The following is a 27,561-nucleotide window of genomic DNA, read 5'->3' as shown; positions in this document are numbered from 1 at the left end:
CCAGCAAATCTTGGACATCTCAGCACACAGACCAACACAGCAGAAACTATAGCAGATGTGATTGGCTTCCTTACCACATGTGATCCCAGAAGCCTAACAAGCAGGCTAGCAGGGGTTAAGTCTTGCTAGCCTGTCTACGACTGAGCGCACAGCTGATCGACGCCCGAGTCTGCCTATGTAGATCAGAAACCATCAGGTGGAGTGTCAGAATTTGCAATGTGAACAGCGTCTGATGCCACCATGACAGTTAGCGGGTTATGTGCAAAACTCTGTGTGACAAACACAGTCCAAGTTTAAAGGGAACTTGTCAGCAGATTTATGCTACCCAAACTGTGTCAGCATGAATCACAGCCTGACTGCACAAATGCAGCCAGGGAAGTCTGAAATGCATTGGTGTTAATCCTTGTGATATCGCAGAACAGGGATGGTGCACACAGTGAAATCGTGGGAGCATAAAAATAATACAAGAATAACAAACACTGTGTAACACTCGCCGCCTGAGATGGTGAAGTGGCAAGTTGAAGTGGACTCACCGGACGACAGGAGGACCCCAGACTTATCCTTAAGTGGGAGGGGCTTGACTAAGCGCCCACCACAAGGTGGATGCCAGGTGCTACTCTCAGGGCAGAGACCGGGACTGTGGAAGTTGACCCCCAGGGTAAGGGCGGACACAGGAGCAGACAGGCTGAGGATGGTGGTACGGCCGGGTTGGACAGGCATAATCTCTGGTGTAGCAAGAACTACCGGGGTAGCAGAGCATAGAGGCACGGCCGGGTAGGACAGGCACAGTATCTGGTGTAGTAAGAACTACTGGGGTAGCTGAGGCAGGAGGCACGGCCCGTTTGGACAGGCAGGGACGTAGTGCACTGTAACAGAAGCACAGTGGAAAAGGGGACCTGACAACTAGCTGGCTAGTGTACAGAACCACTAACTAAATACATTGATCAGGCATCTCCCCTAGTGGGAGAGTGCCTTATGTACCCAGTACCTCTCAGCGATAAGCTGAGAGGCTCTTCCTGGGAGTGATGCGCTGGCCCTTTAAGAAAAGGGCAGTAGCATGCATGCCCCAGGAACACTCCCGGATAACCTGCGCCGCGTGCTCAGGTCCCGAGAGGGGGAAGCAGGGAGCGCACATGTGGAAGAGTGAGGACACGCTGGGACACATGATGAGAGCTGGCCGCAGTGGTGAGTGAGCACTCATGGTGGAGAGTGGGGTGCGAAGGGACGCTAGCGCTACACACTGTGATGTCACAGTACGTGAATAATAAATGCTGAATTTATAGCAAGGATTTACTTCACACAGTGATCTTATAGTACAAGAGTGATGAACAAACCACAGAGTACATCATAGAACAGGGATAATACACAACATGATGTCACAGATGATTGATACGGACACGGTGATGTCATAGCACAAGCAATAGGGCCCAAAAGTAATCCGTAGTTGTCAGTCCCCTGTAAGGCTGTGTTCATGTCGATTTGGGGATCTTACCCTACACGGATCAGGCTAAGTGCTGCAAATAGAAGCACAGACCCCAGTGGTTTGTAGTCCAATTGGTTTTTGTTTGGTGTCCTTTTAATAATAATAATAATAATAATAATAATAATAATAATGGAAGAAAATGTGTAGAATAAAGAACTTCTTCATTCATTCTAAAAAACTGATACCAGAGATTGATTGGACCCCATATTACTCATTAGGTCCCCTCTATGTCTATATCCATTAGATCAACTAGAAAATGGATCCATTTTGGTTAATTCCATCGAATGGAACAGACAGAACTTTTCAATGACTATGAGCACAAGCCTCAGGTGACCCTTCATAAGTGGCCATTGTCTCACGACCAGCATCAAATCAGGAAGGAACAGATCATTAATGAGGAGAGGAAGCGAAACAGAAACTAGAAGTCCAGGAGTCTACAACAGAGACCTCGAGGCTCGGCAAACCCCACAAATGAGTCAGATCATGGGACGACCATGTGAGGAATGCTCCTCCACATCTGCACTGGCCTTACAGTAACTGGTGATTTCAGCAATGGTGACAATATAGATGCAGGAAAGCCACTTCTGCAAATTGTCTGCTAATCACAGTCATGAAAATCCATTCTTACATAATGATTCCTGCTTCCTGTAACTATGGAATAAAGGCGTGCTGAGCCGTCAGTGTGGGGAGCGATTGCTCAGTCATCCAATCTAGTACTGGGGTGTGCTGAGCCGCCAGTGTGGGGAGTGATGGCTCAGTCATCCAATCTGGTACTGGGGTGTACTGAGCCGTCAGTGTGGGGAGCGATGGCTGTCATCCAATCTGGTACTGGGGCGTGCGGAGCCGTCAGTGTGGGGAGCGATGGCTCAGTCATCCAATCTGGTACTGGGGTGTACTGAGCCGTCAGTGTGGGGAGCGATGGCTGTCATCCAATCTGGTACTGGGGTGTACTGAGCCGTCAGTGTGGGGAGCGATGGCTGTCATCCAATCTGGTACTGGGGTGTGCTGAGCCGTCAGTGTGGGGAGCGATGGCTGTCATCCAATCTGGTACGGGGGTGTGCTGAGCCGTCAGTGTGGGGAGCGATGGCTCAGTCATCCAATCTGGTACTGGGGCGTGCTGAGCCGTCAGTGTGGGGAGCGATGGCTCAGTCATCCAATCTGGTACTGGGGCGTGCTGAGCCGTCAGTGTGGGGAGCGATGGCTCAGTCATCCAATCTGGTACTGGGGTGTGCGGAGCCGTCAGTGTGGGGAGCGATGGCTCAGTCATCCAATCTGGTACTGGGGTGTGCTGAGCCGTCAGTGTGGGGAGCGATGGCTCAGTCATCCAATCTGGTACTGGGGCGTGCTGAGCCGTCAGTGTGGGGAGCGATGGCTGTCATCCAATCTGGTACTGGGGTGTGCGGAGCCGTCAGTGTGGGGAGCGATGGCTGTCATCCAATCTGGTACTGGGGTGTGCGGAGCCGTCAGTGTGGGGAGCGATGGCTGTCATCCAATCTGGTACTGGGGCGTGCGGAGCCGTCAGTGTGGGGAGCGATGGCTCAGTCATCCAATCTGGTACTGGGGTGTACTGAGCCGTCAGTGTGGGGAGCGATGGCTGTCATCCAATCTGGTACTGGGGTGTACTGAGCCGTCAGTGTGGGGAGCGATGGCTGTCATCCAATCTGGTACTGGGGTGTGCTGAGCCGTCAGTGTGGGGAGCGATGGCTGTCATCCAATCTGGTACTGGGGTGTGCTGAGCCGTCAGTGTGGGGAGCGATGGCTCAGTCATCCAATCTGGTACTGGGGCGTGCGGAGTCGTCAGTGTGGGGAGCGATGGCTCAGTCATCCAATCTGGTACTGGGGTGTACTGAGCCGTCAGTGTGGGGAGCGATGGCTCAGTCATCCAATCTGGTACTGGGGTGTGCTGAGCCGTCAGTGTGGGGAGCGATGGCTGTCATCCAATCTGGTACTGGGGTGTGCGGAGCCGTCAGTGTGGGGAGCGATGGCTCAGTCATCAAATCTGGTACTGGGGTGTGTGGAGTTGTCAGTGTGGGGAGCGATGGCTCAGTCATCCAATCTGGTATTGGGGCGTGCAGAGCCGTCAGTGTGGGGAGCGATGGCTGTCATCCAATCTGGTACTGGGGTGTGCGGAGTTGTCAGTGTGGGGAGCGATGGCTGTCATCCAATCTGGTACTGGGGTGTGCGGAGCCGTCAGTGTGGGGAACGACAGCCTCAGTCATCCAATCTGGTACTGGGGTGTGCTGAGCCGCCAGTGTGGGGAGCGATGGCTCAGTCATCAAATCTGGTACTGGGGTGTGCGGAGTTGTCAGTGTGGGGAGCGATGGCTCAGTCATCCAATCTGGTACTGGGGTGTGCAGAGCCGTCAGTGTGGGGAGCGATGGCTGTCATCCAATCTGGTACTGGGGTGTGCGGAGCCGTCAGTGTGGGGAACGACAGCCTCAGTCATCCAATCTGGTACTGGGGTGTGCTGAGCCGCCAGTGTGGGGAGCGATGGCTCAGTCATCCAATCTGGTATTGGGGCGTGCGGAGCCGTCAGTGTGGGGAGCGATGGCTGTCATCCAATCTGGTACTGGGGTGTGCGGAGCCGTCAGTGTGGGGAACGACAGCCTCAGTCATCCAATCTGGTACTGGGGTGTGCGGAGCCGTCAGTGTGGGGAGCGATGGCTGTCATCCAATCTGGTACTGGGGCGTGCTGAGCCGTCAGTGTGGGGAGCGATGGCTGTCATACAATCTGGTACTGGGGTGTGCTGAACCACCAGTGTGGGGAGCGATGGCTCAGTCATCCAATCTGGTACTGGGGTGTGCGGAGCCGTCAGTGTGGGGAGCGATTGCTCAGTCATCCAATCTAGTACTGGGGTGTGCTGAACCGCCAGTGTGGGGAGCGATGGCTATCATCCAATCTGGTACTGGGGTGTGCTGAGCTGTCAGTGTGGGGAGCGATGGCTCAGTCATCCAGTCTGGTACTGGGGTGTGCTGAGCTGTCAGTGTGGGGAGCGATGGCTCAGTCATCCAATCTGGTACTGGGGTGTGCTGAGCTGTCAGTGTGGGGAGCGATGGCTCAGTCATCCAATCTGGTACTGGGGTGTGCGGAGTTGTCAGTGTGGGGAGCGATGGCTCAGTCATCCAATCTGGTACTGGGGTGTGCTGAGCTGTCAGTGTGGGGAGCGATGGCTCAGTCATCCAATCTGGTACTGGGGTGTGCTGAGCTGTCAGTGTGGGGAGCGATGGCTCAGTCATCCAATCTGGTACTGGGGTGTGCTGAGCTGTCAGTGTGGGGAGCGATGGCTCAGTCATCCAATCTGGTACTGGGGTGTGCGGAGTTGTCAGTGTGGGGAGCGATGGCTCAGTCATCCAATCTGGTACTGGGGTGTGCTGAGCTGTCAGTGTGGGGAGCGATGGCTCAGTCATCCAATCTGGTACTGGGGTGTGCTGAGCTGTCAGTGTGGGGAGCGATGGCTCAGTCATCCAATCTGGTACTGGGGTGTGCGGAGTTGTCAGTGTGGGGAGCGATGGCTCAGTCATCCAATCTGGTACTGGGGTGTGCTGAGCTGTCAGTGTGGGGAGCGATGGCTCAGTCATCCAATCTGGTACTGGGGTGTGCTGAGCTGTCAGTGTGGGGAGCGATGGCTCAGTCATCCAATCTGGTACTGGGGTGTGCTGAGCTGTCAGTGTGGGGAGCGATGGCTCAGTCATCCAATCTGGTACTGGGGTGTGCGGAGTTGTCAGTGTGGGGAGCGATGGCTCAGTCATCCAATCTGGTACTGGGGTGTGCTGAGCTGTCAGTGTGGGGAGCGATGGCTCAGTCATCCAATCTGGTACTGGGGTGTGCTGAGCTGTCAGTGTGGGGAGCGATGGCTCAGTCATCCAGTCTGGTACTGGGGTGTGCTGAGCTGTCAGTGTGGGGAGCGATGGCTCAGTCATCCAATCTGGTTCTGGGTTGTGTTGAGGCGCCAGTGTGGTGAGTGACAGCTCGGTTGTCCAATCTGGTACTGGGGTGTGCTGAACCGTCAGTGTGGGGAGCGATGGCTCAGTCATCCAGTCTGGTACTGGGGTGTGCTGAGCTGTCAGTGTGGGGAGCGATGGCTCAGTCATCCAATCTGGTACTGGGGTGTGCTGAGCTGTCAGTGTGGGGAGCGATGGCTCAGTCATCCAATCTGGTACTGGGGTGTGCGGAGTTGTCAGTGTGGGGAGCGATGGCTCAGTCATCCAATCTGGTACTGGGGTGTGCTTAGCCGCCAGTGTGGTGAGTGACAGCTCGGTTGTCCAATCTGATTCTGGGAGGTGCTGAGTTATTCATGCGTTCCTTTTTCCCGGTGATTGCCCAGCTGCTTAGCTGAGCAGTTTTTCCCAGCACTCTGCCAGTCATAGCATTGTGTTTAGTGGTCCTGCATTCCTGTGCTCTGATTAATCTATTGCTGCCTGACCTTGAACCTCGTTTTAACCATCCCGTTTGTTTAGCCCCTTTGCTCTTATCCACTACCCTCCGGGTATTCTGACTCCAGACCGTGACCTGTCTACGCCTCTGTTTATCCCCTTACTTGACCCCAGAACGCTTGTCTGCCCTGCCTCACAACTTTTCATTTGTGACTAGCGTCACAACGAGACCGGATCTATCTGATGTTTAAAGAAGCATTCCCAGCAAAAAATGTTTCCTCTTAATATATTGCTGTTATGCAGGAGGATGTTGACCTACTGTGGCACATGTACGGCTTCACTGTGGAGGGACGTGACTAAGCAACTACCTCACCTTTATTAGAGCCTCTGATGGTGAGGTTAGGCTTGTGCTGGAAGGTAGCCACCATTTACCACTTTAGGGGATCTCTTGGTACCGTAGAAGCTGACCCCAGGAGTGAGGGATATAAGGACAGCCTCAGGTGCAGGCAGGATGACTAACAAATTGGATGGCAAGTGAAGAATGGACGGCCAATACTAGCAAGAAAGCAGGTTCTGACAAATACAGGTACACCTTTAGTTGGGTGGGTACTGGACACCGGTACAGATTGGCAGGCACAGGATATGGCCGTAGGATACGGATCTGACAACTAGCATCCATGTACAAACAGGACGAACACGTTGCTCAGGCACCTCCCATAGGCAAAGCGGCACATCCGAAATATCGTACACCGGCCCTTTAAGAGGGAAGGGAGATGTGCACACCATAAGTGCACTCCCTGGAGACCTTTGTGTCGTGCTCAGGGTCCAGTAGCAGGAGACAGTGACAGGAACAGTAGAGCAGTCGGGATGGTAAACGCAGTAGTACCATCGTTACAATTGCTCATTTTTCCCTCCTACCCAGTTAATTATTCTCTTTTCCATTAGGTCTATGACATCATATGATTAAAAACAGACAAACTAAATCCTTCTAAGCTCTATGTAGAAACAAGATGTCTCTTCCCAACATGAGAAATCACTGGAAAAGTCACTTGCCAAGGGCAGGTGTAGAGCATCTGGGTCAGGAGTAGAAGAAGAGGATGACTCATGCAGGGAAAAGTGACTTCCTGTTTCTAAAAAGAGCAAAGTAAAGAGAAGAATTAACTGGGTAGAAGGGAAAATGAGCAATTGTAAGTACTCAGTGCTATACAATCATATGAAAAAGTTTGGGCACCCCTATTAATGTTAACCTTTTTTCTTTATAACAATTTGGGTTTTTGCAGCAGCTATTTCAGTTTCATATATCTAATAACTGATGGACTCAGTAATATTTCTGGATTGATATGAGGTTTATCGTACTAACAGAAAATGTGCAATCCGCATTTAAACAAAATTGGACCGTTGCAAAAGTATGGGCACCTCAACATAAAAGTGACATTAATATTTTGTAGATCCTACTTTTGCAAAAATCACAGCCTCTAGTGGCTTCCTGTAGCTTTTAATGAGTTCCTGGATCCTGGGTGAAGGTATATTTGACCACTCCTGTTTACAAAACAATTCCAGTTCAGTTAAGTTTGATGGTCGCCGAGCATGGACAGCATGCTTCACATCATCCCACAGATTTTCAATGATATTCAGGTCTGGGGACTGGGATGGCCATTCCAGAACATTGTAATTGTTCCTCTGCATGAATGCCTGAGTAGGTTTGGAGCGGTGTTTTGGATCATTGTCTTGCTGAAATATCCATCCCCTGCGTAACTTCAACTTCATCACTGATTCTTGCACATTATTGTCAAGAATCTGCTGATACTGAGTTGAATCCATGCGACCCTCAACTTTAACAAGATTCCCGATGCCGGCATTGGCCACACAGCCCAAAAGCATGATGGAACCTCCACCAAATTTTACTGTGGGTAGCAAGTGCTTTTCTTGGAATGCCGTGTTTTTTTGCCTCCATGCATAACGCCTTTTTGTATGACCAAGCAACTCAATCTTTGTTTCATCAGTCCACAGGAACTTCTTCCAAAATGTAACTGGCTTGTCCAAATGTGCTTTTGCATACCTCAGGCGACTCTGTTTGTGGCGTGCTTGCAGAAACGGCTTCTTTCGCATCACTCTCCCATACAGCTTCTCCTTGTGCAACATGCGCTGTATTGTTGACCGATGCACAGTGACACCATCTGCAGCAAGATGAAGCTGCAGGTCTTTGGAGGTGGTCTGTGGATTGTCCTTGACTGTTCTCACCATTCTTCTTCTCTGCCTTTCTGATATTTTTCTTGGCCTGCCACTTCTGGGCTTAACAAGAACTGTACCTGTGTTCTTCCATTTCCTTACTATGTTCCTCACAGTGGAAACTGACAGTTTAAATCTCTGAGACAACGTTTTGTATCCTTCCCCTGAACAACTATGTTGAATAATCTTTGTTTTCAGATCATTTGACAGTTGTTTAGAGGCGCCCATGATGCCACTCTTCATAGGAGATTCAAATAGGAGAACTACTTGCAAGTGGCCACCTTAAATACCTTTTCTCATGATTGGATACACCTGCCTATGAAGTTCAAAGCTCAATGAGGTTACAAAACCAATTTAGTGCTTTAGTAAGTCAGTAAAAAGTAGTTAGGAGGGTTCAAATCAAGAAATTGATAAGGGTGCCCATACTTTTGCACCGGTCAAATTTTGTTTAAATGCGGATTGCACATTTTCTGTTAGTACAATAAACCTCATTTCAATCCAGAAATATTACGGAGTCCATCAGTTATTAGATATATGAAACTGAAATAGCTGCTGCAAAAACCCAAATTGTTATAAAGAAAAAAGGTTAACATTAATAGGGGTGCCCAGACTTTTTCATATGACTGTATAATATGATAATTGCAATATATTAAGAGGATAAAATATTTTGATGGGAGAGCTTATTTACCATTAAAATCACACACACACACATATATATATATATATATATATATATATATATATATATATATATATATATATAAAAATTATATATATATATATATATATATATATATATATATATATATATATATATATTTATTTGTGGAGCAAATGATACCATCATTTTGTAAAAAATTACTTGCTATTCTACATTTATGTTCTTCTTGGACATTTTCCTATTATGTCAATTTCTTGTTTGTGCACATGCCAATTCCAGTAAGAAGTTGTGTCTGAGGTTCAATGCAGCATATAATCGAAGTCAAATCAATATTTTTCTTTACTTCTTCATTGTAAAGAAAAATGAGTCCTGGAAGTGATGATACGGTCCCCATAGAGCCTCTATCTCAACATCATCCAGTCTATGTAGGATCACATGTAGAAACAGAAGGATTTGCCCAAGCTTCACTCCACGGAACATTTCGTTTTTAGTTTTCCAAGATGTTTGTAACAACCTTCCTGCCAATTTTCTTCAATCATTGTGTGCAAGTGTATCTTGGAGAATTGATGCTTTCTTAAAGACAAAGCGTGGTCACACCAAATATTGATTTGATTTAGATTTCTCTTTTTGCAGTACAACTTTTGCGCAGTAATGGATATATATATTATATATATATATACTGATCTGACATGATCTTTATTAATTAACAAACAAATGTAAATGTTTGGGAGAGTTATGATGTGGTTTCCCATGATTGCTCTTCTACATCTTCCCACTCCATTTCCATATACAAATTAAGCCTGCAGAGTGCTAGGCAAATTGTGTAGTTGAGCTTTGCTCGACCTCCTTGTCTGTTTCTCTGCTCTATATTGGATTTAAGGTTATTAGATAAAATTTAATCTTTATTAATTCCTCTATTAAAATTATAGGACCAATCAGGTGATACCACAAGGTAAACAAAAAAACAAAAAGACACAAAGTACAGATTGGATGCATACAATATATCAACAGGAGTTATATCCAATTCCCACACGGTCCTCCCGGTTCAGATATATACATCCAAATGATTAAAGTGACATTGTGCAAAAAACCGTGATCCTCCCAAAATTGCACTCTTGCCCTTAGATTAACACTCTTTTTAAAGTGGCTACATGCAAATACAAGGATTATCCACAGATCACAGAAAACACTGGGGTATAATCAGGGAGGAAAAACAATGGTTTTTGTAAAACTGGTGCTCAAAAAGTGCAAAATAGTGCAATCATTGGTGGTAGTGGGACTTATGCTCACCGTCTATCCCACTATTCACCAATGAAACCATATGTTACCTTACAATATATGGGGGGGGCGACTCACTAACGCGCCACACAGTACCCCTAAGGTAACAAACTCAACGTCCTCCTTCCCGACGCGTTTCCTCAAAAGAGATTCATCAGGGGATAGGGAGGCTGTGTTGTCAGAGGCATGTTGAGCTAAGAAATGAGAAACCAAGTGATAGCTTGGAGGTGTGAGACTTATAAAGTGCCTTGTGCCGCCCACTGCATCAATCATGCCACACCTGTGAGTCAGGTGAGCTTTAGATAACAAGACGTCTATGTTAAGCCTTAATTGCAGAGGGTGGAGCTAGCTCTATAGTGCTTGCATAATGCTCACATCCACATAAAGGGGTGGGGGCGTTTCACCCGTTCATGTGACCAAAACAAAACAACACGTCATCATTCCCTTCATCAAAGATTATCCATAATCATGTGAGCGAATGGTGTTCTGCGGGCGTATGAGTAAATCAACAGCGGGATCAACGCTAGGTCACCCAGACAGAACATATCCTCATATAGTAGGCAGGTAGAGGTAAAGACCCAGTGGTCACATGACCAAAACACGGACGCGTGTTATCGCCACACCCCCAACCTGTTACTCATCACAATGCGGCCAATTACCGATTACTACCGCATGACGTACAGGGAGGAGAGGGGCGTCTCCAACGATCATGTGTTAGTGCGTCATCGTCACGTGACCCTATATGCCACACCATACATGGTGGCGTAGCTTAATAGGATATAATATAGAAGGGACATTCCATGCCATTAGGTGACCGGCAAACGACAATGCATCATTATCACATAACTGGTCGTACATTCGCCTTGCAAAAGACGTCCTCATATGGGGGGCAGTTAGGAGTGCACCACGCGGCCACGTGATCGGACAAGGAAGCGCGTGACCGCCACATCCATCAGCCGTCACTCATCACAATGCGACCAATCAGCAGTATTGGGGGGGGGCTTCTCTGAAGTCATCTTCAGGCCACCCCCGGCCCCCCCCCCCCCCTTCTTTGTATCGACTATCAGATCCCCTTACTCGATGTTCCATTTCCGGATAGACCATTTACATTTATAAATACATGATATACGCTCCGAAATCTCTGAATGCCTTCTTTTCGCACCAACCCGTGTCAGATCCATAAAAAATACCAAAAAATACTAATAAAATATCCTGTTCTTTTGATAAGAACAGTCGGTCAGACGGTAAAACTCCGTCCTTCTAACATTAATCCTGACCATGATGTGAGACTTATGGATCCCTTTTTTATGGGGTTCTATCGTGCCTTAGTAATCATCTCCTTATTGACAACACTGCATATATAAACAATATACATATACCTATCATCAATTTAAGGAACCTGTTTGCTAGAGCAAGATGGGCCGGCGGAGAATGAGTGATAGGCAGCGTTTTTTTATGTGTGCTAATACATGTCGGTCATTTGACCGGTGGGGACGCTCTCTTCTTCTTTGCACGTCACGCAGTAGAGAACTGCTGATTGGTCGCATTGTGATGAGTGACGGCTGATGGATGTGGCGGTCACGTGCTTCCTTGTCCGATCACGTGGCCGCGTGGTGCGCTCCTAACTGCCCCCCATATGAGGACGTCTTTTGCAAGGCGAATGTACGACCAGTTATGTGATAATGATGCATTGTCGTTTGCCGGTCACCTAATGGCATGGAATGTCCCTTCTATATTATATCCTATTAAGCTACGCCACCATGTATGGTGTGGCATATAGGGTCACGTGACGATGACGCACTAACACATGATCGATGGAGACGCCCCTCTCCTCCCTGTACGTCATGCGGTAGTAATCGGTAATTGGCCGCATTGTGATGAGTAACAGGTTGGGGGTGTGGCGATAACACGCGTCCATGTTTTGGTCATGTGACCACTGGGTCTTTACCTCTACCTGCCTACTATATGAGGATATGTTCTGTCTGGGTGACCTAGCGTTGATCCCGCTGTTGATTTACTCATACGCCCGCAGAACACCATTCGCTCACATGATTATGGATAATCTTTGATGAAGGGAATGATGACGTGTTGTTTTGTTTTGGTCACATGAACGGGTGAAACGCCCCCACCCCTTTATGTGGATGTGAGCATTATGCAAGCACTATAGAGCTAGCTCCACCCTCTGCAATTAAGGCTTAACATAGACGTCTTGTTATCTAAAGCTCACCTGACTCACAGGTGTGGCATGATTGATGCAGTGGGCGGCACAAGGCACTTTATAAGTCTCACACCTCCAAGCTATCACTTGGTTTCTCATTTCTTAGCTCAACATGCCTCTGACAACACAGCCTCCCTATCCCCTGATGAATCTCTTTTGAGGAAACGCGTCGGGAAGGAGGACGTTGAGTTTGTTACCTTAGGGGTACTGTGTGGCGCGTTAGTGAGTCGCCCCCCCATATATTGTAAGGTAACATATGGTTTCATTGGTGAATAGTGGGATAGACGGTGAGCATAAGTCCCACTACCACCAATGATTGCACTATTTTGCACTTTTTGAGCACCAGTTTTACAAAAACCATTGCTTTTCCTCCCTGATTATACCCCAGTGTTTTCTGTGATTTGTGGATAATCCTTGTATTTGCACGTAGCCACTTTAAAAAGAGTGTTAATCTAAGGGCAAGAGTGCAATTTTGGGAGGATCACGTTTTTTTGCACAATGTCACTTTAATCATTTGGATGTATATATCTGAACCGGGAGGACCGTGTGGGAATTGGATATAACTCCTGTTGATATATTGTATGCATCCAATCTGTACTTTGTGTCTTTTTGTTTTTTTGTTTACCTTGTGGTATCACCTGATTGGTCCTATAATTTTAATACAGGAATTAATAAAGGTTAAATTTTAAATACCAGTGCTATACACAACTTCTCATATTGGTATTACCCCCTCATATAAGGTTATTAGATAGTCAATGTCCAACGTGAATCCACGTCCAATGAACATGAAGAAATGATAGCTTCCATCGCTGTATAGCAATATACAGAACTGTGTAAATCTGTACAACATTGCATTATTCAGATGATCCTCCATTATCCTTTAGATATTAACCCACATAGAAGCGTATTAGGATAGGGTCCCGACAAACGAGGTACGCCTTGTCACTGGCTGTTGGGCTTACAAGAATAGGCCTTTCGGACTGAGCACTCCGCCCTTCAGCCAGAGGGTTTTCATTTAGCTGGATCCTACCTACCCAATACTTGTAGATTTTTTAACTCGGATAGAGGCATATTAAGATAAGGTACCGACAAACAGAAGTAGGCCTTGTTGTTGGCTATCGGGCTTACACAAATTGACCAATTTGTAAACCAAGTATCTCATTTTTCCAATAGCAGTAATGCAGTGCCAAAATTCCTAAATTCCATGTTTGCATATTTTAGCTTCTCGGAATATTACTGTACGTATTTTTGTAACTTTATTGAACAGAGTCATGGGAAAAGACCCAAGTGGGGGTTTACTCAGAAATCACAGGACGCCATAACAAAACTCAGCACGTCTCTCACACTTCCCTGAGAACCCGTCTTATGTACTATACTTTTTTATTAAGATAATATAACCCACTCCATTTTATGTCTACAGTTCTATTTTATGAAACATATGTAAAGGAAAGTCCTGTTTCTCTGGGTACATGAAATAATCCTATCTCCATGCAGCCACCACTAGGCATAGGAATTTAAAGAGCTGCTATTAATGGGGATGTCCACTACTTAGATATTGTTTTGTCTTTGTCACCCATGCTTAGAATAGGTCATCGATATATCAGTGGGGGTCTGACACCCACCACCTCCACTTGGGGTTTAAAATCTTTCAGCCGGCTAAAACAACACAGCTGAATACTTTGTGTAGTGGTGCTTGGTACTTATTTAGTGAGTATAGTGGAAGTTAATGGGGAACGTGAGCATTCTTCATGAAGGTTTTCCTATTGACTTCCACTATACTCAGTAAATGATTACCGAGCACCAGAGCATCAAAATGCTTGTTACACTAATCGAGCACCGAGCAGTTCGCTCATCACTAATTGTCAGGTACTGACTATCAGCTCCTAGTCACTGTAACGCCGGCTTCCCTGCAGGGACGCTGATTTACTCACTGCTAGTGCAGCGCAGCGTCCTTCCCCGCAGCTCCGCGGCCGCACATGTGCTCGCTCGTCTGCCTCCCTCTTTCCCGGGGCCTGTGCATGCAGCACAGGCTCCCTGGGAATGAGCTTAGGGCATGCGCACACACACAGCAACCATCCTCTGAAAGGGCTGGTGCACCATTTCCCGGAAATACCTCTCAGCCTATAACTAAGAGGCACTATGTATTTGAGGCACCCTCCCATTAAGGGAGGTGCCTGCACAACAACCTCAGTTAGTTAGGTTACCAATCTCCTGCTAGCTAGTTGTCATGTTCCTGTGCTCTTGTCTTGTTATCCCTGTGCCAGTTACCCTGTACCTGCCTTCTTCTACCTATATGTCCCTGCCACTATATTTGTCCATACCTGCCTGCCTGTTTGCCACAGTCATCCTTACAGTACCTGTTGATACCTATGCCCATACCTGAGTCTGTCACCTGTCCTGGGGGTCAGCTGCCACATTTCTGGTCACTGCCCTAGGGGAGGGATACCTGGTGTCCGCCTCACGGTAGGTGCTTAAGTCCCTCCCACTAAAGGGTAAGCCCAGGTCTCCTCTGTGGTCCAGTTGGTCGACTAACTCCGCTCGCTGCCCCTACAGCTGCAAGTGTTACAGTCACTTCATTCAGCTATGTAAAGTTCACATCTAGCAGCCAACGAAACTGCCTACAGATGATCGGTGGGGTACTGGGTGACGGACCCCCACTGATCTGATATTGATGATCTATTATAAACATAGTTCATCAATTTCTAAGTAGTGGAAAACCTCTTTAACCTCACAGAAGCGGCATGAATCTGTATGAAAGTGTCACAGCACTCAGACCCTTATTGTTTTTTTTGCAGAACTTGCTCGGAGTTTTTTGTACGCAATGTTTTATTTCTTGAAATTGTATTAAATGTCATCCAAAAATAGACATTTGCTGATTACAGTCCTGTGCTCATAGTGGTAGCAGTGAGGACAAGAGGTGCATCTGTTCAAAGGGAAAACAAGGACATCCTTGTAGAATGGATTTCTCAAAACTGTTACATTGTTAGAACAAAAGGAATAAGAGATCTGCTGCATTAGTTGAGCAAACAGAAGCTGAGGGCCCCATTGATTAATATGGGTTCCATTTAGTCTTTTTCTTGCAGTTGTAAAAAAACCGAACCAAGACAGTACCGATAATAATCAATGGGGCCCCCAGCGTCTGTGGGCATGACTGATGCAACAAAACCTAAAAAGGGCTTGTCCGGAGAGAACTCGCTGATAGGCAGGTGTCCAACTGCTTCTACCTGCACCAATCGGTAGATCGTGAAATTGTTATTCCCAATGGGGAACTTTTGGATCACTTATAAAATGACATGGAAGGTCAGATGCCCAACTGCCCGGATCCCATTGCACTTGTAGCACCCGATCCCTGCGCTGCACCTCCGCATGCTCTCAGTCTTATCCCTTGGGGGCGCCATTCTCCTCACCTGTCTGGCAGTCCCGGGCATCCTGTTTCTGCCCCAGGGCCTGCTGCAGCCTCTTCCTGCTTACAAGCCACACGCAGGCCTTCTGGGAGTGCCTGAAGAGTATGTGCGCGACCACACCCCTATCTCAAAGGGCTGGCATCTTATTACTTGGAAGTGACCCCTGAGGTCAGCAATCTTCCTGTAAGTATTGAAGGCATTCTCTCCTTAGGGGAGATGCCTGAGAAACGTTGTCTATCCATAGTGCGTAGTGCGTTGCTAGTTCTCAGATCCAGTACCCGCTACTGTATCTGGTTCTGCTTGTTGTGTCCTAATACAAGTTACTTGATCCCGTTGACCTGTGTCTCTTCCTAGAGCCTGCTGCTACCACCACCTCTGTACCACCACATCTGAGTCATAACCTTCATGCCGCCACGTCTGAGTCATCTCCTCCGTGTTACCACATCTGAGTTTCCACCTCCGTATCACATCTGAGCAAATCCATATCGGACTTCAGAGACTCTCCTGTCCATCTGAGCTAACGTAGCACCTTAGACTGCTCAGCCGTCCTAACTTCTACCTGTCCATCTGAGCTGAATCCACTGGTCCTGGCTGCCATGCATTTAGGCCCTCTGGTGCTGTGCCTGACTATCCCTTTATAGGGGTTAGTTCAAGGTTAGCTCCTCCAGGGGATTCCGGTGTACGGTCCAGTGGGTCCATTCCTGGACACTTGGCTCTCCTTGATAACTGTAACAGCACTGTCCGGACCGGCCTCCCGCTCTCAGGCCAGGAGTGTGCAGCTTCTTAGAAATACATGAAGCTGACCCACTCCTGTCAGGAGAGCCGGCGGCTAGTTTGGGCAGTGCGATGCGATCCTCGCACAAGTCACACGCAAGTGTGACTCCAGCTAAAAATCCAAGCTGCCCAATAGTGAATGCACACTATTCTAACGGGAATCAAATTTCCCATTCCCTCGATTGGTGTAGGTCTGAGTGATCCCACTGGACAACCTCATCAGATAGTGTAAAATTAGATTGTCAGCTCACTCCGCGAGGAACAAACCCTCATACAGCTCTATAAATAGAAAAATAAAAAAAAAGATTTTCCTTAGAATATGGTAACACAAAAAATATTTTTTAAATACCATTATTATCGTGCAAAAGTAGTAAAACGTAGACTCGAAATTGAATTATACATTACAGTTGATCACCTAATTTAGCTTTTAGGTCAGTGTTCAGACGATCACGGGATCTGCTGAAGATCGGGGGGTTTGGCTGCTGGAATGAACAATTTAGTGAATAGAATTCTGCCGTTTGCTGTGAATTCAGATAAAGGCAGCAGCAGATCAAAGAGGCTCAGAATGTGTCATAAAATCCAATTACAAATCAATATCTGTATTCCAAGATACAAGCAGTAAGGCTGCGCCCACCATGCGTTGTAGGTGAGATTTTGATGTGTTTTTTTACCAGCGTCTACAGTTCCAGTAAACTGTATGGATTTATAGAAATCTCCTGCCCCTGCGCTTCTGTTTTACTCAGTGTAAATTGACCTGCAGTGCGCGTTTCAAATCCTCATTATGTCAATTTCAATCAATAAAAGACAAAAAAGCAATAAAAATTCAATAAAAAAAAACACCCTATAACTAATCTAATTTACATATTAGGTGCAGAAATGCTCCAACATCAAAAACTCACCAAAAACTCATCATGGGAACGTAGGCTAAAATAATTAAAAATCCCCCATAGGTGTCCACAGCCTTACAGAAAATCTGTTCCATGGTTCTGAATTTTATTTCTACCATATGTGAGCGTTTTTCTACAATCTTAAGGAAAATGCATGGAATAGTTTCATTTTTTTCCATTTGTTATTGTGTTGTAGTATAGGGTCGGTCACAGTGCCTGTCTTTAGCTGTAGCTGATGCTGCTGGGTAGGTGACGGTTTCTCATACAAGTGGCTTTAATTTCTGTTGCTCGCAGTCGTCCATCCAGCTAAATGTTTTCTTTTTTATCTCACTAGGTAATCCTAGTGTATTGTACTAATAATAAACTATTTACTTATGAAAATAATGCACCGGACTGACCCAACGGAGAGGACATTCAAATTACACAAGTGCTCTGGAAGCTTTGTAATGTACCTATCATTTACATTTCTAAACCCTGCGACACATCCTACAGATTGGTGTGTGTGTGGGGGGGGGGGGGTGTCAAGGTCTTGAGACTCACGCAGATCTCTTAAAAGACTGTTTAAAAGTGAGAAACCCATCAAGCATAAGGGCTCAGCTTCTGCATGATCGCGTGCTCGGAGCGGTGTACCTTTTTGTGTGATGAGTAGTAATTTTGAATGACCCAAGCCAATGTATTCTATTTTGAAGGGGGGAAAGTATGCAGAGGGGCAACGTGGGGCATATTATGGAGCGGTGCAGGGTATGGGGGAACATTATGGAGGGGTGCAGGGTGTAGGAGACATTATGGAGCAGTTCAGGGTGTAGGAGACATTATGGAGGGGTACAGGGTGTAGGAGACATTATGGAGGGGTACAGGGTGTAGGAGACATTATGGAGGGGTACAGGGTGTAGGAGACATTATGGAGGGGTACAGGGTGTAGGAGATATTATGGAGGGGTACAGGGTGTAGGAGACATTATGGAGGGGTTCAGGTTGTGGGAGACATTATGGAGGAGTGCAGGGTGTAGGGGAACATTATGGAGCGATGCAGGGTGTAGGAGACATTATGGAAGGGTGCAGGGTGTAGAAGACATTATGGAAGGCTGCAGGGTGTAGGAGACATTATGGAGGGGTACAGGGTGTAGGAGACATTATGGAGGGGTTGAGACATTATGGAGGGGTTCAGGGTGTAGGAGACATTATGGAAGGGTGCAGGGTGTAGGGGAACATTATGGAAGGGTGCAGGGTGTAGGAGATATTATGGAGGGGTACAGGGTGTAGGAGACATTATGGAGGGGTACAGGGTGTAGGAGACATTATGGAGGGGTTCAGGGTGTAGGAGACATTATGGAGTGGTGCAGGGTGTAGGGGAACATTATGGAGCAATGCAGGGTGTAGGAGACATTATGGAGGGGTACAGGGTGTAGGAGATATTATGGAGGGGTTCAGGGTGTAGGAGACATTATGGAGTGGTGCAGGGTGTAGGGGAACATTATGGAGCAATGCAGGGTGTAGGAGACATTATGGAGGGGTACAGGGTGTAGGAGACATTATGGAGGGGTTCAGGGTGTAGGAGACATTATGGAGTGGTGCAGGGTGTAGGGGAACATTATGGAGCAATGCAGGGTGTAGGAGACATTATGGAGGGGTACAGGGTGTAGGAGATATTATGGAGGGGTACAGGGTGTAGGAGACATTATGGAGCAGTGTAGGGTGTAGGAGACATTATGGAGTGGTGCAGGGTGTGGGGAACATTATGGAGTGATACTGTCATGGCCATGTCTCTGCATTATGAGACTAGGGACAGGTTCACAGGGATAGAGTGTCTCATTGCCATGTAAGATTCTTTATATTAAACACGGTTTTCTTTCCTTTGGTGAGCAAAGGGTTAATGACAGTTTCTTCTTGCCAGTAGCATTATCATTACTTCTCCTCAGGTGCTTTTTGTTTGGGACCACTTCCATTCCCAAAATATATACTCTCTTCTCCCAGTAGAGGGGGACAATTTTTCTGATCCATTTGGAAGCTAGACCTTGAGGTGGAAGTAGCTGGTGGAGCCCTTATCATTAGTAGCTGTGTGGGTTGGAGTTCTGGTTCTGACTGCAGCTGTGAGTCGGACCTTATCTTTTGTTTTTATCCCGTTTGTATTCCTTTTCCTGGTGTTGTATTAGTGCAGCGGTGGGGCTAGCGTTCCTCACCTGCCAGCTCACTAGCCAGGGTTTTTACAAGGTCTGCCAGGGTCTCAGGTGTCAGAGACGGGTGTGGAACCTGTATAATGACTTTCTAAGAGTGCAGGGTGCAGCTGCAGGTGAGTGCAGGAGGTGTCCCATCTTCCCCCTCACTATCGCTAGGGCCCACTGTTGTTATAGTGTCCCAGTGTACCCCTTGTTTTATCGTGTGTTGCGCCATATGCCAGACTTGCTCTATTCACTACATGACAGGTGCAGGGTGTAGGGGAACTTTTATGGACTGGTGCAGGGTGTGGGCGAACATTATGGATGGTACAAGGGGAAATTATAGAGTTTCAGGACGGGAGGATATTAAAGAGAGGTTTCGTGTGGGGGGGATAATTTGTGCAGGAAGCACAGTGAGGGTCAATTATTTATTTAGGTGCAGCATGTGTGACGCCCTGGACTAGCCAGGTAGTCACAGACATAACACCATACACACCCCCACCCTAGACAGTTACAACAGTCAGACAAAAACCCTTGTTGCCTCCCTCCAGGGTCTGATGTCCACACCAGGTGGGGCGGAGCCAGGCAGTTGGCCCCACCCACCGAGGAGTTCACAGGCCTGGAGGCGGGAAAAGAGTCAGTTCAGTTTGTAGGTGAAAGTGAGAGGACAGAAACTGCAAGTGTCTGGGTTGGAGCCCAGGCACTGACAGCAAGGTTGGCAGACGGTGGTGGCCGTCTGCAGGAGTTAGCGGATCTCTGCGGAACCGTAGGACCGGGGTTGGACGGTGGCCCACTGGTACCGAATCGGGGAGCGGAGTGAAGTTAAGCACACAGGCAGGGCCATCGGACCCCGACCAGGCTTGGAGCCGCTGACAATAGTCAAATCCGAGTGTGACAGGAACCCCAGGGGTTTCCCAACAACCAAGACCCGACAGAAGGCAACAGTCCACACCGAGAGGATATACAGCCACCGCCATAGGCTAGAGATCCAAGGGCCAGCGCCTGCGGGCAAAACGGGCTCCTACAGCACCTATACGCCGGGGAGCGGACTACCGGTGGGCAACCACAGGAGTCAGAACATTCTAACAGGTACAGGGAAAGACAGCCACCATCAGCCGTCCGGGGAGAGCACAACAACACTGCAGCCAGCTGCGGGACCCGTCTATCCAGCCGTTTTGGTTTACCAGAGACGCTGTCACTGATTGTCTGAGTGAGTACACCAGTGCCGTCCGGCACCGCGCCGCGCTGTCCCTGCACCCCGACCATCCAGCCTCGCCATTACACCACCGGGCCTCGGGATCACCAACCCCTACCCACGGAGGGGACAACATCCTAGCTGCTCCCTACCATTTCTCCTGGAATCCCCGTTATCAGCAGCGGTGGTGCCATCATCACCACGTCCCGTGGGTGGCGTCACGAACTCTCCCCCCAAACAAACCATGCCTTTTCACTCATGGGTGAGGAGCGCTGCTCGAGTCCCCGGGTCCGGCCCACCGCTCGATCCACCGAGCAGCAGCAGCAGATGCCCCGGACCCGAGCGTGGCGAGCGCGTCCCTTCTGCCCGCGACACATGCGAAATATTTTTTATGTATGGAGCAGTATAATGATACTTTTATTTTTAAGGTCACCATGTCGGGATCTGCTGCAGAAGATCGGACAAGCGAGAAGTCTGCAGAAATGAGTTGTGGATGTGAAAAGCCATCAGGGTGTTGGTACTATGATAAAAGGGATGGAAACAAGAGATGGGAACACCTTTAATTAGAGTCGTTAGATGTCATCTGTAAAAGGTACCTAGATGTAAAAAAAATGATTTGCGATCCTGACTGCATCTCATCGGTACTGTGGTTCCTGTATGGTCCGCAGTCTGATCACTGATAACAATGGTAAGGAGACACTGGGAGTTGCAGGTTCATGTGATACAACTGTATATGGGGCTGACCTGGAACTGTGATTGATCTCTGGTGATGTATTCATGTACTGATGGTGGTTCTGGTCATGTAGCAATCCATAACATGCTTCATGTTAAAAATGAAAAATCCTCAAAACCTAGTTTTTGATTATGAGGAGGATTTAGTTGAGTTTCTGCTCCAAAAACTCAGTGTAACACATGTTTCATACGTCAGTGAAAAACAGACTTTTTCACTGATGTGTTAAAAATGTATATGTTACTCCGTGTGCCGTCATTCACAACACACGTGGCTTGTTCATGTGCAATCCATGATCTGTGCTCAGTGATACGTAATTGCAAATGGAGATAAACTCACCTGTCTCCGCTCCTGCTGTCTGTGGTGCTGAAGAGTCCTGTGATGCAGCATCTGGCCGCTGTTGTCTGACCTCTGCAGCTGCTTCCGGGTCGGCTCTGGCTGCATAAATGAATATGCATGACAGTAATTGGCAAGGCAGGAAGCTGCGGAAAGCAGAGGCTGAACACAGCGTCGCTGGAGACTGGTGAGTATAAAAAGCTTTTTCATTTCAATGTCCGTGTTTTTCTGGTACGTGTTTCATGGATCACACCATAGTTTGGTCCGTGGGACATCAGTCATGCCAGAAAAAAACGAACATGTCTCCGTGTGGAGCACACGGACACACATGTGTACACCGCACGGAGACACGGCCAGTAAAAAATTACCGTGTGCGCAGACCCATTGATTATAATAGGTCTGTGTATGTCCGTGATTCTGGAACGTATAAAAATGTCACCTACCAGAATCACTGAAAGAGGCATAAGTTGGATGTGTTCACACTGGTTTTTTTTTTAGCAGAATGTCTCCCAAATCCTTCTCAAATACATTAATACAGTAGCATAACCAAGTTTTAAGTAAGTACCGTTGTGCTTTAATTTTTTTTGCAGCCCTTCAGATTGGTGCAGTATGACAAGGGACCAAAGAAATGATGCGCACTCCTCCTGTAATGTAGGGAGATTTCATATTGCAACTGCGCTATCTAGTGGTTGAGAAACACACACACACGCACGCACACACACGCACGCACGCACGCACACACACGCACGCACGCACGCACGCACACACACACACACACACACGCACACACAGCAGGATAGTGCACTGCACAGAGAATCAGAGTTTTGTAAACCTCTGATGGGGAATTAATCAGGGCTTATTTGCTAATTTTTTTATTGTAAAAGAAGAAAAGCCTGTTGTGTTGCTCTGGCTACTTTTTAATTTTCTATAACTGTTACTTATGACTCTTTGCTATTGAACTTCTAAATTGTAAAGCGCTGCAGAATATGTTGGCGCTATAGAAATAAAGATTATTATTATCATTATTTTGAGAAGTGTTTGAAAAAGTGGTCAGCAATGCGGATAAGCTGTAACCCAGATTTATGAATTACTGCTTTTTTTTAAAAAAAAAGTTGCAAATCTCACTTTAATAAAGAGGTGGTGTAAAAAGTGAAGAAGAAACCCCAAAATGTTCTAGACAGAGAAGTTATCATTATGCAACATTTTGATAATTTCGGGCAACTGCCATCTCAGACTCAAGCAGAAAACTTTCCCTCTTGATCAATTTCCCCATAGAGCTACAAGTTTCCTTTCAATTATAAAGTTAAAAGGAAATTCCCATCCAGTAACATAACTACAGTCTGATGGGCCCGATGCAGAGTTTGAGCCTAGGCCCCCCATTTTGGGCCACATCATGGCCCCATCCTGGTGTATGACCCCTTCATGGCTATATACTGGTATATATGGTCCCATCCTGGTATATATGTCCACTATCACGGCCCCATCCAGGTATATATATCCCCATCATGACCCCATCATGGTATATCACCCCATCATGGACCCATCCTGGTGTATGACCCCCATCATGCCTATATCCCGGTATATATGGACCCATCCTGGTGTATGACCCTGATCATGGATATAGCCTGGTATATATGGCCCCACCCTGGTATATACACATGATGTCCCCATCATTGCCCATTCTGGTATATATGGCCCGAACATGACCCCATCCTGGTATATAGGCGCCTCATGCTATATAGCCCACTCATCCTGATATATAGCCCCCTCACCACGCCGCACACCGTAAAAAATAAATAAATAAATAATTGTACTAGGTGTTCACTTTCATAATGTGGTATATGCAATTTTGTATAGACGGATTGAATGGATGGATAGACAGACAGACAGTATACACAGACCGATAGTATAGACAGATAGACAGACAGTATACACACACAGACAGACAGACATATATTGCACACTATACAGGACACACATCTTATACATACCGTGTTTCCCCGATAGTAAGACACCCCCGATAGTAAGACGTAGTGGGCGTTTTGGGGGGGTCGGCTAATGTAAGACGTACCCCGAAAGTAAGACATAGTAAATGGAAAGCGTTATTTTTTTTTTTTCTTCTTTACAGTACTGGCCGAGTGCCCAGCTGAGCGCCCTGACATGCCGGCGGCCGAGCGCTCAGCTGAGCGCCCTGACTTGCCGGCGGCCGAGCGCCCTGACTTGCCGGCGGCCGAGCGCTCAGCTGAGCGCCCTGACATGCCGGCGGCCGAGCGTCCAGCTGAGCGCCCTGACATGCCGGCGGCCGAGCGCTCAGCTGAGCGCCCTGACATGCCGGCGGCCGAGCGCCCAGTTCTTCTTTACAGTACCGGCCGAGCGCCCAGCTGAGCGCCCTGACACGCCGGCGGCTGAGCGCCCTGACATGCCGGCGGCCAAGCGCCCAGCTGAGAGCCGTCACATGGCGACGGTCGGGCGCCCAGCTGAGCGCCCTGACACGCCGGCGGCCGAGCGCTCAGCTGAGCGCCCTGACACGCCGGCTTCTGAGCGCCCTGACATGCCGGCGGCCGAGCGCCCAGTTCTTCTTTACAGTACCGGCCGAGCGCCCAGCTGAGCGCCCTGACACGCCGGCGGCTGAGCGCCCTGACATGCCGGCGGCCAAGCGCCCAGCTGAGAGCCGTCACATGCCGGCGGTCGGGCGCCCAGTTCTTCTTTACAGTACCGGCCAAGCGCCCAGCTGAGTGCCCTGACTTGCCGGCGGCCGAGCACTCAGTTCTTCTTTACAGTACCGGCCGAGCGCCCAGCTGAGCGCCCTGACATGCCGGCGGCCAAGCGCCCAGCTGAGAGCCGTCACATGCCGGCGGTCGGGCGCCCAGTTCTTCTTTACAGTACCGGCCGAGCGCCCAGCTGAGCGCCCTGACTTGCCGGCGGCCGAGCGCTCAGCTGAGTGCCCTGACATGCCGGCGGCCGAGCGCTCAGCTGAGCGCCCTGACACGCCGGCGGCTGAGCGCCCTGACATGCCGGCGGCCAAGCGCCCAGCTGAGAGCCGTCACATGCCGGCGGTCGGGCGCCCAGTTCTTCTTTACAGTACCGGCCGAGCGCCCAGCTGAGCGCCCTGACTTGCCGGCGGCCGAGCGCTCAGTTCTTCTTTACAGTAGCGGCCGAGCGCCCAGCTGAGCGCCCTGACTTGCCGGCGGCCGAGCGCTCAGCTGAGCGCCCTGACATGCCGGCGGCCAAGCGCCCAGCTGAGAGCCGTCACATGCCGGCGGTCGGACGCCCAGTTCTTCTTTACAGTACCGGCCGAGCGCCCAGCTGAGCGCCCTGACTTGCCGGCGGCCGAGCGCTCAGCTGAGTGCCCTGACATGCCGGCGGCCGAGCGCCCAGTTCTTCTTTACAGTACCGGCCGAGCGCCCAGCTGAGCGCCCTGACATGCCGGCGGCCGAGCGCCCAGATGAGAGCCGTCACATGCCGGCGGTCGGGCGCCCAGCCGAGTGCCCTGACATGCCGGTGGCCGAGCGCCCAGCTGAGCGCCCTGACACGCCGGCTGCCGAGCGCTCAGCTGAGTGCCCTGACATGCCGGCGGCCGAGCGCCCAGTTGAGCGCCCTGACATGCCGGCGGCTGAGCGCTCAGCTGAGAGCTGTCACATGCCGGCTGTCGGGCGCTCAGCCGAACGCTCAGCTACCGAGAAATGTTGCAGTAATGTTGTCCATGGTCCATCAGGACCACAGACAACATACAAAAACACGCAGCCTCAGTGCCCTCATGTGCAGCAATCGCGACAAGTCCCCATACGGTACATTGCATGGAGACTTGCTGCGATTGCTGTGCGATTTTTTTCCAATATAAGACATACCCCGAAAGTAAGACATAGTGGGACTTTTGGGGGTAAAAAGAATGTAAGACACTGTCTTACTTTCGAGGAAACACGGTAACACATACAGACAACACATAACACATGATTCACATTATACTCACCTCCTTCTTGGCCTCCTGGAGTTCTGGGGGTCTTTAGAAGCAGCTTCTCCAGCCACAGCAGTGCAGGCGCCTCGCCCCCCTCTCTCTTCTCTCTCTCTCTCTCTCTCCAGCCGCAGCAGTGCAGGCGCCCCTCCCCCTCTCTCTCTCCAGCCGCAGCAGTGCAGGCGCCCCTCCCCCTTCTCTCTCTCTGGCCGCAGCAGTGCAGGCGCCCCTCCAGCCCTCTATCTCTTCGGCCGCAGCAGTGCAGGCGACCCTCCAGCCCTCTATCTTTCCAGCCGCAGCAGTGCAGGCGCCCCTCCAGCCCTCTATCTCTCCGGCCGCATCAGTGCAGGCGCCCCTCCAGCCCTCTATCTCTTCGGCCGCAGCAGTGCAGGCGCCCCTCCAGCCCTCTATCTTTCCAGCCGCAGCAGTGCAGGTGCCCCTCCAGCCCTCTATCTCTCCGGCCGCATCAGTGCAGGCGCCCCTCCAGCCCTCTATCTCTCCGGCCGCATCAGTGCAGGTGCCCCTCCAGCCCTCTATCTCTCCAGCCGCAGCAGTGTAGGCGCCCCTCCAGCCCTCTATCTCTCCGGCCGCAGCAGTGCAGGCGCCCCTCCAGCCCTCTATCTCTACGGCCGCATCAGTGCAGGCGCCCCTCCAGCCCTCTATCTCTCTGGCCGCAGCAGTGCAGGCGTCCCTTTCCCCTCTATCTCTCCGGCCACAGCAGTGCAGGCGTCCCTCTCCCCTCTATCTCTCCGGCCGCAGCAGTGCAGGTGCCCCTCCAGCCCTCTCTCTCCAGCCGCAGCAGTGCAGGCGCCCCTCCAGCCCTCTATCTCTCTGGCCGCAGCAGTGCAGGCGCCCCTCCAGCCCTCTATATCTCCGGCCGCAGCAGTGCAGGCGCCCCTCCCCCTCTATCTCTCCAGTCACAGCAGTGCAGGCGCCCCTCCCCCTCTATCTCTCTGGCCGCAGCAGTGCAGGCGCCCCTCCAGCCCTCCATCTCTCCGGCCGCATCAGTGCAGGCGCCCCTCTCCCCTCTATCTCTCCGGCCACAGCAGTGCAGGCGTCCCTCTCCCCTCTATCTCTCCGGCCACAGCAGTGCAGGTGCCCCTCCCTCTCTCTGTGTGATGAAGACGGGAGCAGACGGGATACAGAGGAGGGGTGGGCACCCTGTGCTGGAGCCTGTGCACCGCAGGAGCAGCAACTGACAGTGAACTGCTGCTCCCTGCGGCGCCCCATCTGCTGTCTGCCGGAAGGTGCCCTGTGCGACTGGTGGCCATGGTACTCACCTACCCTGCGCTTCCCCGGCATCCTCCTGCTATGCTGGGAACTGACCAGTTCGGCGCAGCTCATGACGTCAGTGTCATGCGCGGCCACTTGCAGCAGCGGCAGCTGTCTGCGTATTCTCTGCTCGCCATGCCCAGGATAATGTTTGTGGGAAGCAATATTCATGGCGTTAATCGGCGGCCGGCACATCTCAGTACAGGGACCCGACGGATCTTTGTGCTGCGATGTATTTGAGCTGGATGCCGCAGCCTCCGACACATCTATCTGAATCAGGGGCTGAGGCTGGCGGGCTCCCTGCACCCCTGGGCCTGGTCACAGTGGCCACCTCTGCGACCGCGGTACTTAACCTGTTCCCATCCCAGACAGTTAAGTCTAATGGATGCTGGTCTTTTTGGCTGACTGGTCTCATCTGTCCTGCCCAAGGGTGAACACACAGTTACATAGGTTGAAAAAAGCTCCTGGTCCATCTAGTTCACCCTTCCTCCACCAGTTCTACATTTGGTCACTAAGTCACTTATAACCAACAATGTTGTGCACTGAGGAAATCATCCAGCCCTGATATAAACCTGTTCTAGTATCTGCCATTACTACCTCTTGTGGTCGCATT

Source organism: Anomaloglossus baeobatrachus, chromosome 8, assembly GCF_048569485.1.
Source record: "Anomaloglossus baeobatrachus isolate aAnoBae1 chromosome 8, aAnoBae1.hap1, whole genome shotgun sequence".
NCBI lineage: Eukaryota > Metazoa > Chordata > Amphibia > Anura > Aromobatidae > Anomaloglossus > Anomaloglossus baeobatrachus.
This window is presented reverse-complemented; position numbering follows the sequence as displayed.